Genomic DNA, 13,228 nt, shown 5'->3' on the forward strand with positions numbered 1-13,228 from the left:
TGACAGCCGGTATGCTTTGCAGACTTAACCTTGGTGGGATGTGGGTGCGGCAGTTGTGGTTCCCGACCCACCGCGGGGATCCTGTTGCTCTGAAGCGTTCCTGGGTCAGGGCTCAAGTTCATCCCCCAAACTATTCAAAGAGAACCTACCTTGAACCCCCAAGGGGTGGGTGACATGGGACCAGGCCTCCATAATGACCTCAGGCCCAGGTGTCAATAGCATATTGATTGGCCTTGGTGAGGGTGTTAGACCTTGATGGCAACCTCAGACCAGCACTTGGTGTGTGTGGGAGTGGGGGAGGGATGCTGCACACCCTGATGGTCACTGAAGTGCTTGGTAGTGGCCTCAGACCCCAGTAATGGCTGCAGACAGGCCCTGGTGACACCTAGGAGGCACCAGGCATCCCAATCCCCCTCCCTCCATTCTGCCTAAGCCCCCACCCCTCCCCAGCCACTAGAATTTGAGCCATTCTGCAAGATCCACTTAATTAGCCAAGCTCATTAACTCCCACAGGCTTCTCCTCCCCACCTAATTAACTGACTTAATTAGGGCTTGCAGGCCGGGCTCCACCCAGCCCCTTCCCTCTCCCACCCTGCCCACCTCCTCCAGGCCCTAGCTCAGTCAGAGCCTCCACCGGACCGGGAATGGATCTGAGTGTGACCCGGGCCCTTCTACTACCCAGACCTCTGCCCTGTGGCCCTCCCCACCCCCCTCACCCCCCCTTCTAACCCCACCTGTTATCCCACGACACAGGACAGGGCCTGTCCCGGGCAGCAGCCCATACACAGGAATAGATAGGAATCAGAAATCAGGAAATCATGATAGGGAGGTGGATAGGGAGAGAGATGGAAATGAGATAGACTGGAATCTGGTGAGAGGAGGAGGTGAGGGCGGCATGGTTGAGATGGATCAGCTGGGCAGCAGCGTGGTTTGGGGCCTGGACTCTGGAGCCTGCCTGGGTTCGAGTCCCAGGCAGGGTATGAACTTCAATGAACTCCTCACCTTTCTGTGTCTCAGCTATCTAATGACAGCAGATAGACTGTAGGGTTGTCAGAGAGATTTGAAAGAGTTAATATGCGTAAGATGCTGAGGACTTGGCCTGCCACAAATCTGTGCCTGTAAAATAGGCAGGCAGGGATGAACAGAGGTTCCCTGAGGGCTAGGGGGCTGGAGGAAGGGATGGGACGGCCAGTGGGCCCTGTCCCTAGGAGTCAAGGATACCGGCCCCCGAGGTGGGCTCTGGAGTGCCACTAAAGGACTAGTCCTGCTTACTACCCTGGGGGCTGCCTACCAGCAGAGTGCTTGGCCTGGCAGAGGCTGAAGGGATAGGAACACAGGGTCTCAGTCCTATGGCCCATGCCTCAGTTTCCCCATCTGGGGGGAAAGCCTAGCCTTGTAGAAGTACCTGACATACCCTAGATGTCTAATGGCTGGAGACTCGTCCCTGAGAAGAGACACAAATGAAAAGCATCGGGGGACAGGCGCTCAGCTGCCCTTCACCTCCCCCAGGACCAGAGCAGAGAAAGTAGGCTGTGCTGGCAGCAGGCAGGATGCAGGTTAGACATAAAGCAGAATTTCCTGGAGTTGAGGGATATGAGCTCTGGAAGGGGAGACAAAGGAAGAGTGTGTTTGAGTTGCTGAGCAGGCTGGGGGGGGGGGGGNTAAAGCAGAATTTCCTGGAGTTGAGGGATATGAGCTCTGGAAGGGGAGACAAAGGAAGAGTGTGTTTGAGTTGCTGAGCAGGCTGGGGGGGGGGGGTAGGGTGGGGAGTGATGTGGGTTGAGACCCAACAGTGAGCAGGAAGTGGGGAGAAGGGGCCCGAACACTGAGATGGCCCCCTTTACCTACCCTCTTACGTACGTAGGCCCTGCTCACCACCTTGCAATTCCAGGGCAGCCGTCACTTCCTCCAGAAAGGCCCGATCTTTGTCTCTCCTTTGTAGTCTGGTCTCAGCTAGAATTTGACATTTATTGGTGTGATTAGTACAGTGTCCCCCACTATCAGTGTACAGTGTCTCCCAATTATCAAGTGTGAACAACTGAATGTGTGCATGCGTGCCTTGTCCAAGAACCCAGTGGTTCCTGAAACTTAAAGGGAAAGGGGCCCCCGTGTGGCAGCCCCGGACCCCATGGCAGCTGCATGGCCAGCTCCTCATGTGGCCTTAGGAACAATTGCCTTTAGGGAGCCTGAGCTGGACTCCACGTGTCCTGGGGAGTCTGAGCTGCCTCTGAGAATTCCCTTTCACAGCCTGGATGCTGAGGAAATAGTGAGTATGGGTACAGATGGCAGAATCTTCCACTCCCCACCCCCCCGCATTTGTAAACACTTTAGAAACCCACGTTTACACACAGCATAAAGAACTTGGGGTTGTAAGTAGCAGAGACGCAAGTCCCACTGACGTAAGCACAGAAGGAACTTTAGTGGGTTACGAACCTGAAAAGTCCAGATCTTCAGGTGTGGCAAGATCCAGGGGTTCAAATGACAGCATGAGGATCTTGAGCTTTCATCTCTTGGCTCTGCTGTTGTGGCCTCATCCTCTGGCTGAATCTCCCTGGTGGTACTGACTCCACACCTACCATCTCCCTATCTTTCAGTTCAGTGGAAGGAGAGTTTGATCCGATTGGCCTGGCTGGGGGCACAGACCTATCTCAGAAACAATCAGGATGGCCAGGGGGGTGGTATCCACTGATTGGTGGGCTCTGGGTCACAAGCCCACTCCTAGAGCCAAACAGGTGAGCACACCCACCCTGAGAACCCCTAGTGCATAGGGAAGAGTGTGTCAAGGAAAACGGGCCCCCAAGGGAAAATTGAGGTTCTGTTGCTAAAAGATGGAGGAGAGATAAGAGGGTTCGACTCCGCTTGGACAATGTGAGCATCATGCGAGCCCCAGGGCCCTGCAGTAAGTGCTGGCCCATCATAGCTGGCCGTACTGTCAGTTCTCCGCGCATTCTTCCTGGGCCCTTCCCCCACTCTACTTGCCAGTAGCCTCATTACTTTTCCTGTGGGCCTTATCTGATCCAGCCTGCTCTGCTCACATCCACCGCACCGCCTGCCCGCACGGCAGCTCTCACTGATGACTGACAGGAGCTGGGGTATCATACACTGTGTATTCTACGCTGTCTCTGCGAGCCCCCCAGTGAGATTCCCTTCCCGTCGCCCACAGCTCGAACTTGCTTGGCACACTTCGCCACTCCCCTACCTGCGATCACCTGCCAAATAAACTACTTCCTCTCAAATCCCTGTCTCAGGGTCTGTTTCTGGGAAACCCAAACTAGGACATCATTAAATCCAGACCCCTGGGGAGGTGTACCAGACAGCACTTGTCTCCTTCCAGATGCCTGCATTCCTGGGGATGGCTTTGGCAAGGAAGGATGGCTTTGGGAAGGAGCTGGGACTGAACCAGTTCTGAGTAGCCCTGCTTCTGTTCCGAGGAATCCAGAGGATGCTTCTTGCTGTTCTGCAATAAGCATAGGGGTGGGGATGTGAGGACCGATCAGGTCCCCACTGCACAGCTTCCCAGAGAAACAGCCACATCCAGGCCTAAGGAGTGCAGCAGGTGTGAGGGGGAGGGGGCCAGCGAGCCAAAGGTACTACCCAGTCCTTTTCTTTCTCAGAGACTGAGAGGTGGGGTCATTTTAGACTGTTGCTGGATCTGGCTTTAGAAGCCACAGAATCACACAGTGAAAAAGCTATTCCTTTTTTTTTTTTTTCAAGATCCCCTTTTTAAAAAGTGTTTATTTATTTTGAGAAAGAGAGAAAGAGAAAGTGGGGGAGGGGCAGAGAGCGAGGGAGAGAGAGAATCCAAAGCAGGCTCCATGCTGTCAGTGCACAGCCCCGCATAGGGCTCTCATGAACCCTGGGATCATCACCTGAGCCGAAATGAAGAGTCAGACGCCTGGGTGGCTCAGTCGGTTAAGCGTCCAACTCTTGATTTCAGCTCAGGTCATGATGTCTCTCGTTTCATGAGATCCAGCTCAGAGCCTACTTGGGATTCTCTCTCCCCACCCCCCCCTGCCCCTCCCCACCTCGCGCTGTCTCTGTCTCTCAAAATAAATAAGTAAAGTTAAAAATAAAAAGAGTTGGACATTTAATCGACTGAGCCACCCAGGTGCCCCTTCAAGATCCCACTGAAAAAGACTTCCGCTGAATAATTTTTCATTATTTTGAAAAATGAGAAAGAAAATATAGAAAAGTGTAAACCCGTGCATATCTACCCTTGGAATCAATGTTGACATGTTATTATATTTGTGTCGGGTTTTTTTATTTTTATTTATTTTGAGAGGGGAGAGGGGCAGAGAGGGAGAGAATTCCAGGCAGGCCCATGCTGTCGGCACAGAGCCCCATGTGGAGCTCGAACTCACGACCCTGGGATCACAACCTTAGCTGAAATCAAGAGTCAGACGTCCAACCGACTCAGTCACCAAGGCACCCCTGTGTCAGACATTTTTTTAATAAAAAAAAAAGAAAGAATGAAAAACCATGACACAGAAAGATGAATTCCCATCATGTACCCCGACCCCAGTCCCATTTCCTGGATCCCATCTCCAGGAGCCGCCACTCTCATGATTATAGAGATATTTTTCTCATATCTGTTGGCAAGCTTTCAGCTCCAAGGAGCAGAATTCCCTTCAAAGCCGCTCCAAGTACGACTCAGCAGCTCTGCGATATCATAAAGGAGCAGGCTCTTCCCTCTCTGCACTGCCATTGCACTGTACTTGCCGTCATCAGAGGCACCCCGCTGGCTGCGGTCACACAGCTGTGTTTGGACACAGGAGGTGGGGAGCTCATCGGAACTCTTGCTGGAACACCGTGTTTCTCACTTCAGAATATATGCGCCAGAAAGGTAATGAGAGATTCAAAGATCCATCACCCCCAGCTGCTACACAGCCGGGGCTACTCTGCTGCCTTCCTTCTGATCCATCTTGGGTTCTGGTGGATTGGTTGGGTTTTCATTATTGGCAGTAGCTTGACCTGTGTCTCCCAGGGGGCCCTGGATGCTCCCATCCCTGGCTCAGAACACCTTCTGGAACCTTGGCTCAAGATGTCATCATCTTCGGCTTCTTAAACCTGGTCTGCTCTCTGAACTGCTAAGTCACCAATGTCACCAGGATCTCTGACCATGCTGAGGAGTTGGCCACCGGCAGCAGTGCCCTGTGCAGATGGCCATCAGGGCGGAGGGTTCTTCTTACCATCATAATACAGACCAGCAGGCCAGGAAGCCTTCTCATTGTCATAACTGAGAACGTGAGCAATAGGAGCATCATAGAACATAGACCACACTGGGGAAGTCCCCAAATGCCATCATTTTCCCACAGCTTTGGGACTATAAATATGACCCACATATCATCTTTTTAATTTTTTACTTTTTTTAATGTTTTATTTATTTCTGAGAGAGAGAGAGAATCTGAAACAGGCTCCAGGCTCTGAGTAGCACAGAGCCCAACGCGGGGCCCGAACCCACAGCCCGCGAGATCATGACCTGAGCCAAAACAAAGTCAGACGCCCAACCAACTGAGCCACCCAGGTGCCCCAATTTTTTGCTTTTTTAATATTTATTCATTCAATAAACATTTCTGAGAGAGAGAGAGAGAGCAAGCAGGGGAGGGGCAGAGAGAGAGGGAGACACAGAATCCGAAGCAGGCTCCAGGCTCTGAGCTGTCAGCACAGAACCCGACGTGGGGCTCAAACCCACGAACTGTGAGATCATGACCTGAGCTGAAGTCCAACGCTTAGCCGACTGAGCCACCCAGGTGGCTTTCAGTACAGCTGGTTGAATTACCCAAACTCGTATAGTTTGAAACACGATGTATATATTCTAAAGGACAGGGGCTCTGTTTTGTCTCCTTCCCTGATCCCCACAATGGCAGCAGAGACTTGTGATACATCCGTGAATGCAAGATGCAGTCAAAGGGAAGTCCTGGGGTCCCTGGCCTCACGAGCTTCCACGAATAAGGAGCAGCAAACTGACTGCCTAAGAGTATGAGGACTCCCGAGCATTGAAGAGTGTGGGCCCCAGGCAGAGGAAACCCAAATGGAGATCTCTGCTTCCTGATGTTTCTTCTGGGTTGTTGCGGAAATCATAGCCAGGCTTTATCTTTGTGTGTCCAGATCACAGCCGTCAAGACCCTATCGGGAAGGGCAGCATCACTGTGGATACAAAACATTGAGCTGGCAGGAATGGATTATCCCCAGGTGTCAAGTGAAAGGGACTGCTGCATTATGAATAGCTATTTTAGTTCCTCTCTTCAGATATGCCGTGTTGGCTCAGTCCTCTGAGAAGTAGGCCAAGATGGGGTCAGATGTGCAAGTGATCTTACTAAGGAAAATGCTTGGGCGGGAAAATCAGAAAGGAGCCGGAGGAGACTGGGAGAACCATCGGGCTCAGTAGATCCAAATCTTGCAATGGGGAACGAAGGAAGGAAGGTGGGATAAGAATGCTAAGAAAGTGTCGATGAAGCCAATGGCAAGTCTTCAATCCCTAGTTGCCCATCAGGGAAGCTCTGTGTCTAACGAACTGGATGCTTTAGTACCTTGGTTGGACTCAATCATTGACTGGGATCAGCTAGAGGGGAGCAAAGTGGAGCCTCCTCTGTGAACTGCGGAAAGGCTCCGCTTCTGCTGCCCTCGGCAGTCACCAGCCCCTACAGTCAGAGATCTGGGTGGCGCACTTTCATGGCTGCCACATCCTCCCCCTCCCCACCTCGTGCCACACAGCTCCTCCATGGATGCCTCCAGTCTCTCTAAACGGAAACCATGAGGAGGGTGGTTAGTGATGTGAACTACAGCCCCTCCCCCTTGCTGTACTTGATCTCGGGGCCATAACTGGTACCTGTCCTTTCCCCCTTCACTATCCGTTCTTAGTTATCCACACTCTCAACTATCATCTTGGCCATTCTTGATGGATCACCAGGTGGTGTGGTGTGACCCAACCCTTCAGTCCTGAAGGGCCTAAAGTCTTGGTTATCATAACCAATGTTTCACTCCAATGGTTCACTGGGTTCTACATGTATTTCCCCCTGCTCCCATTTTGTAAAAGCAGCCCTGCCTTCTTCTAGTAACTAATCAGAGCGCTTCTAGTAACTTCTAGTAACAGAGTAGGGTCAATTTTTACTGCCAGAGAAGTGACTCGTTCTTCTTACCTGCAGGTTCCAAATATGTGAGTTCTAAAGTACCTTGGCAGGGGCGCCTGGGTGGCTTAGTCGGTTGAGTGTCCGACTCTCGCTTAGGTCATGATCTCATGGTTCGTAGGTTCGAGCCCCGCGTCGGGCTCTGTGCTGACTGCCAGCTCAGAGCCTGGAGCCTGTTTCAGTCTGTGACTCCCTCTCTCTCTGACCCTCCCCTGCTCACGCTGTCTCTCTCTCTCTCTCTCCTAGAAATAAATAAAACATTTAAAAAATAAAAAATAAAAAAAAATAAAGTACCTTGGCAGCAGCCATAGCTTAAATTTTAATGAGACCTTTGATGTATACCCTGGTAAGGGTGTGCCCCCTTTGGGGACCAGGATTTCTCACCCTGCAGAGCTTGGGGGCTTGGGAAAGGGGGTTTGAATACCCACAATCCATCTTAGCAAACATTTTCTAGTTGTACGTGACTGAATTCCCCAGGTGAGGAATCGGGGAAGGCTCTGCAGAAGGCGGCCTTGACAACCCTTAATAACCATGGCCGAGAGCATTTCAAGGCCAGATTCTGCTGCTACCCCTCTCTCAGTCTCAGTTTTCTCGTCTGTAACAAGGGGAAACTGCACTCTAAATTCTATAAGTTCTGGGACTCGGTTTATTAGACACAGGAAGACATTTACTTCCCTCTTTCCCCTCTCTAGTCTCTCGCTTCTGCCTGCCCCATAACCCAAACCCTCCATTAGTTTGGGGCAATAAGGCCTTACTTGGAGAGGAGTAGAACAGAGGGTGAAATTTGCAACTCTGGAACATTAGCAGGACAGGGAAGGGTGAGAGAGGAAAAGCACACATAGAAGAGATCTCTCACAGGATAACCTGCTCAGAGAAGGAAGAAGGGGGGGAAATGTTTCTAAACAAAGGAAACCAAGTGTATGAAGATACAGAGCTATGAGAAAGCACATATTCTGGGAGCCCTGGCTAAGTTCAAGGCTTAATGGAGAAGAGGGGACCTCAGTAGAGAAAGGAGTAGAGACTTGAAGTCTGCGGGCTTTAAACACCAGGATAAGGAAGTCAGATTTTTTGCCCTGGAAGTAACAGGGTGTCCTTGGCAATTTTATGCAGAGGAGCAACCCATTCCACCTTGTATTTTACAGAGCTGATGGTCACATAGTACTTGGATTCTAGAACAAAAGAGAAAGAAGCAGGAAGAAGAAAAGCCGGGAACCAAGGCAATATTCTCAGAAGCCGAAGTTGCAAAATGATGGCCCCTGGGCTAGATTTGACCCCAAAGTGGGTTTCATTTGGCTCCTTCAGTATTTCCAAACTTGGGAATTAGTTTCAAATATTGAAGTTGGAAGACACCATATGAATTTCCTGCTTCTCTGGAAAAATCATCCGTACAAGCCCTTGAGGTTCCAGTTTGCCTCATCTCCACCACTTCCTATCACCCGACGCCTGACCCCAGTCACTAATTTATGTGATCCATAGGTACTTGAGTCTGCAATCCCTGGTTCCAAAAAACAGTCTGGGTGGTTGGGAAGAGTATGCTGGGTGGAGAAAACAGCCTGAACAAAGAGAAGAAATATGGAAGGTGTGTTGGGGGCTTTCTCATTAATGAAACCGTGTGGCTGGGGTGCATGCACCAGTCGGAGGAAGGGGGCGGGGGGGGGGGGATAGGGTCTAGGAGGATGAGAGGTCCCTATCTCAATCCCATCCTCATCTACCCCACTTCCTTCCAAGCCACCGATTTCCAGTAGATTTCCAGTATCGAATAATGCTCCTTTCACACCCAGGTAGTGCTTTTGCACACATTGCTCCCGGTTTGGAATCCCCTTTCCTTTCTCTCCAGTGAGCACTGTGCTTATCAGCTGCATTCCAGGACTAGTCACTGGCTGTTCACATCGAGAGTCACACACACTACCTGGGCTGGTCACAGCCCGGAGGCCCCAGTTGAGACCTCTTCCCAGAGTAGACTGGTAGCTCTCCGAAGTGTCGTGTCGCTCAAAATAGGATGGATGGATGGATGGATGGATGGATGGATGGATGGATGGATGGGCAGACAGGACAGACAGAGATTAACGGATGAATGAATGCACATGCGATTGCAGAGCTTGGCTGTTTCCCTCTTTGAAACAGACACATGCTCCGCCTCACAAGAACAGACTGGGACAGTCTAGGGCAGTCTGGTCCCGTAGGGGCCAGGAGGCTGGACCAGGTGACCCTCTCAGACTCCCTCGAGTCATCTCTAACCTCGTTCTTGCCCCCCCGTGGGCTCTGACCTAGAAAAGACGGGGGTGGGAAGAGGGAGATGGCGCCCACGGGCGCTAGGACCCAGCGCGGCCGGAAGGCGGGGTGGGGGCGCCGCGCAGCTCCCTCTGCGCGGGGAGAATCTGCGCCCCGCGACGCGCGGCGGGAGGGCGCGGCGGGAGGGAGAGCGCGCGCCGAGGGGAGTGCGCGTGCGCGAAAGCGCGCGCCAAGCAGGGCGGACAAAGGGGCGGGCGGTGGCGCGCGAGCCGGAGGGCGGAGCCGCGGGCCAGGCGGGCAGGTGCGCGCGGGCCAGAGGGCGGAGCCGCGATGCAGCGATGGAGCGCTGCCCGGGCGGGCGCCGGCGCCGGGGCCCGAGCACCGGGCGGATCGCTAGCCGGAGCCGCAGCCAGAGCCCGGACCAGGCCGGGGTCCGGGACCGCAGGGCCGGGCTGCTCGTAGCGGCGGCAACGGAGCCCCCCAGCGGCTGAGGGGCTTCCTCCCAGTTCTGCCGGTGGCCGGGACTCAGCAAGCCCCCGCAGCCGGGGAGAGCGGGGATCCCCCCCACCACATCCAGGACCCAGAGACCCCCCCCCCAAGAAACCGGGAGACCCCTCCAGATCCAACACAGAGCTACTCCCCAGCTGGGGAAAGCGGAGACTTCCTCCGTATTCAGAAGACAGTGACCTCCCTACGGTACGGCTAAGACTCCCCCTCTTCAATCTGGGCCCCCCCAAGACCTAGAACGCAGTGACCCCCTCGTCCGGGATTGCTGGGACCCCCTGTCAAGAACCTGGTCATTACAACTCCACACCTCAAGACACGAAGACCCAGCTCAGAACGTCCCTAGATCAGGGGGTTCCTAGATCCCCCCAATTCCGGTACACAGGAACCCCAAATCTAGGGAACCGAGGACAGCAAGAGCTATCCCTCACCAGCAAGAGGCCTCGGGGCCCCCCTCAAAGCTCCGGGACCCTGGCGACTGAGCCCCTCGCCGCGCCCTGCGCATCCCAGCCCATGGTTGTGGCGCCCTGAGCCCCCCCCGGGCCGGGCTGACGGAAACCGAGACGGCGCCCAGGCCCCCTGCCGCGGCGTCCCCGCGGCCCCAGCCCAGGTAAGCCGGGCCCAGGTGAGTGGCTGCCGAGGTCCCTAGCCCTGCAGGTGGGGAAGGAAGTATTGGGTGCACACTGCCCCCTCCCCAGCGTCGCCATGGAGCCGAGGCTGAAGGACGTCTCTTTGTGTCTCGCTTGGAGGAGCCGCCCCCTCCTCCTCTCCCTTCCCCCACCCCCCACCCTAGCCCTGGGGTTTGGGCGCTGCTCCCCGGCCTCCCAGGGGAGTAGTGGCAGAGCCCCTTATGCCACGGAGAGGAGGAAATAGGGTGGAGAGTCACCCCCCGCTCCCCCGCCCCGCAAAGCTGTGATCCTGGGGCTGTTGGACTCTCGGCCCTTGGAGTATATATATACCCCTCCCCCCAAGGCGAGGCTGAGTTTTCAAGTGAAGTCCCCCTGGGAGGAGATTTGGGGACGTCCACAGGTGAGGGGGCCTGCGGTGTGTGGCCCTAGGGTGATAGCCGAAGCATTGGGTGTGTGTCTTTGTCTGTGAGAGGGCAAGGAAGGGGTGTGTTTGAGAGAATGGGTGGGAATCCCGTATTTTCTCTGTGACTCCATGGCCCCCCACCCAGGCCACAGGGAAGGTCTCCCCCAGGCCATACTGTGTATGTTTTGCAGGAGGGGGCAAGCTCTTTCCAAAGTGAGGCACTGATCTCTGGGGAGGAGAGGTAGTCTGGACCAAGAAGCCATTTCAGGTCAGGGCACCTTTCTGTCCCCATGCGCCCTAGGGCCAGCAGATCCTTCCTTCCCTTCTCTTCCCGACCTCCATAATACCCAGGGCCAAACCTCAGGCTGGATCAGCGTGTCCTGGACAACCAAGAGACCATTCTAGGTTTTTGCTTTAGCTTTCCAGGCTATACAAAGCCAGGCCAAGCCCGGCTCTCAGTAACGGCCAGGACCCCAGGCTCTGCCGCTCCTGGGAAGATGAGGGGCCCAGCGGGTGTTGTACCCTGAAATTCTGGATCAGAGATCCTGGGAAGCGGCCGGACCGCGCCGAGGAAACAACACACTCAGGGCTGCTGGGGTTCCCCCAGTCTCTTCTCTCTGAGCCCTCTGCAGGCAAGCTACAATGCTGAGGAAGGCAGGACTTGATACAGGTAGCCCCACTGGGAGTTCCTTTGTTCATTTATTCATTCAACAAACCTTTAGCTAGTGTCTGTGATGTGCCAGGCAATGGAGTCAAGGTGTTTTGGTTGTTTTTTTTTTCCCCCTGCTACATTCTGATCCCCTTTTCCTGGTCTCTTGTGGTTGTCAGGCCCTGGGACTGCTTTTAGTTTGCAGACTAAAAGCAGACACTCTCTGTTGGGCCCGTGGAGGTAGGCCTGGTCAGGTCCAGTTGACCAGTTCTGACCCCACACCTGAAGCACCTGACCCTCCTCCTGCTGCAGACCTGGAAGCCCTAAGCCTGGAGACTGATCCCTCTTCTCCCCTGTTCCCACTACCAAGTGCCCCCACCCCACCTGCTGCTGGCCTTGACCCAAGGGAGAGGATATGACCAGCAGGAGAAGAGGTTGGGGTGCTTCAGCCCAGATCTCCTGCAGCCCTTCCTGCACATTCAAGGACAGTTGAGGCAGACCCCCTCAGCCCAAGCCGTGGAGAGAGCCAGCTGCTCTGAAGACCGGGTGACCTTGGGCAAGCGCGTGGCATCTCCCAGGGATAATGACAGAGAGTGAGCCACTCACTCTGCAGAATGTAGATCACAGTTGGGCCACGAGGAGCACTCAGGTGTGTCTCCTCCCTCTCCGAAGGAGTTCATTTCCAGTGGGTTCCCGGGAGCCCGGAGCCTTATCATATGACCCACGGGCAAGGGAGTGGAGTGAGACGCTGAGTTGCAGAGATTTGACTCATTGTGACTAGGGAAAAACATCAAGAGGCCAGAGAGTAAGATCTTCCTCTTCCCTAACCTGCAGTGGCTCCCTGCTGAGTCTGGAATAAAGTCCAGGCCCTTTGTAGCGAGGCCCCTGCACTGGCCCTAACCCACCTCTCAGACGTCCGCTCTCACTCCCCACTCACCGTCTCACACTTCTGGCTCCTCTCCTCCGTGTCCTCTGACTCCCGCCCTCCACTGGGGGGCCGGTCCCTTCACCTGAGAAGCCCTGCTATAGGCTGCCTCCGGAGCAGCCTTCTGCCCCCACCTCCCCTTTCGATCTGACCTGGCCTGACCGGGAGCTCAGGGCTGAGTTGGATTGGTTGCTGGTTGGTGGCTTGGAGATAGTGGCACGTGTCTCTGTGTGCTGGGAGACCTTATCTCCACCCCTAGATCCCAAGCTCTGGGGGATGAGACCTTGTCTGTCTTGTCCACGCTGCAAGGGCTGTGTCCACCCTAGAGCCCAGCCTGCTGTATAGCACCTGTTGTAAAATACAGCTTCTAGACACATTTTGTCGATGCTGTTAGTGTTTTTCTCATGTTTGCATTTGTGGCCAGTGTTTAAAAAAAAAAAAACAAACATAGAATTTCATATACAAATACTGATTTTTGGAGCTTCTTGAAGACTCAGATGATGTGGCAACCCCAGGCCAGAGCCGAAGAGTCACCACCTTTTATAGGACTCTTGCCCTCCAGCTCACCCCAGGCCTCTGCTGGCCTGCTCACTCATTTATGTGACCCGCTAGCCCCTCCTAGGTGGGGGCCAGAATGTGTTTGCTCAGCAGGTGACCTTCGTCTGTGTGCATTTTGCACATGCGGCTGTTCCCTGCCTCCCTCGTGGTCAAGTTAGAACTTGCACAGCGCAACATCCCTCCAGGGCTGAGTGGGGAAGT

The 13,228-nt window shown here is 54.2% G+C and overlaps 1 protein-coding gene across 2 annotated transcripts in view; it reads left to right on the forward strand.

Annotated features, from left to right (window-relative positions):
* Positions 1 to 13,228, forward strand: part of SBK1 (SH3 domain binding kinase 1) — a 47,733-nt gene that overhangs the window by 16,794 nt on the left and 17,711 nt on the right. Inside the window, exon 1 of one of the 2 annotated variants that reach the window (XM_039247730.1) lies at positions 9,769 to 10,473. The exons of the other annotated variant lie outside the window; for it this stretch is intronic. The gene's annotated coding sequence lies outside the window, so the exon portion shown is untranslated. Of the gene's footprint in view, positions 1 to 9,768; positions 10,474 to 13,228 lie in introns of those variants that run through there. 2 annotated transcript variants of the gene reach the window in all.

Source organism: Hyaena hyaena, unplaced genomic scaffold (assembly GCF_003009895.1).
Source record: "Hyaena hyaena isolate Hyena2069 unplaced genomic scaffold, ASM300989v1 scaffold_306, whole genome shotgun sequence".
Taxonomy (NCBI): Eukaryota; Metazoa; Chordata; class Mammalia; order Carnivora; family Hyaenidae; genus Hyaena; species Hyaena hyaena.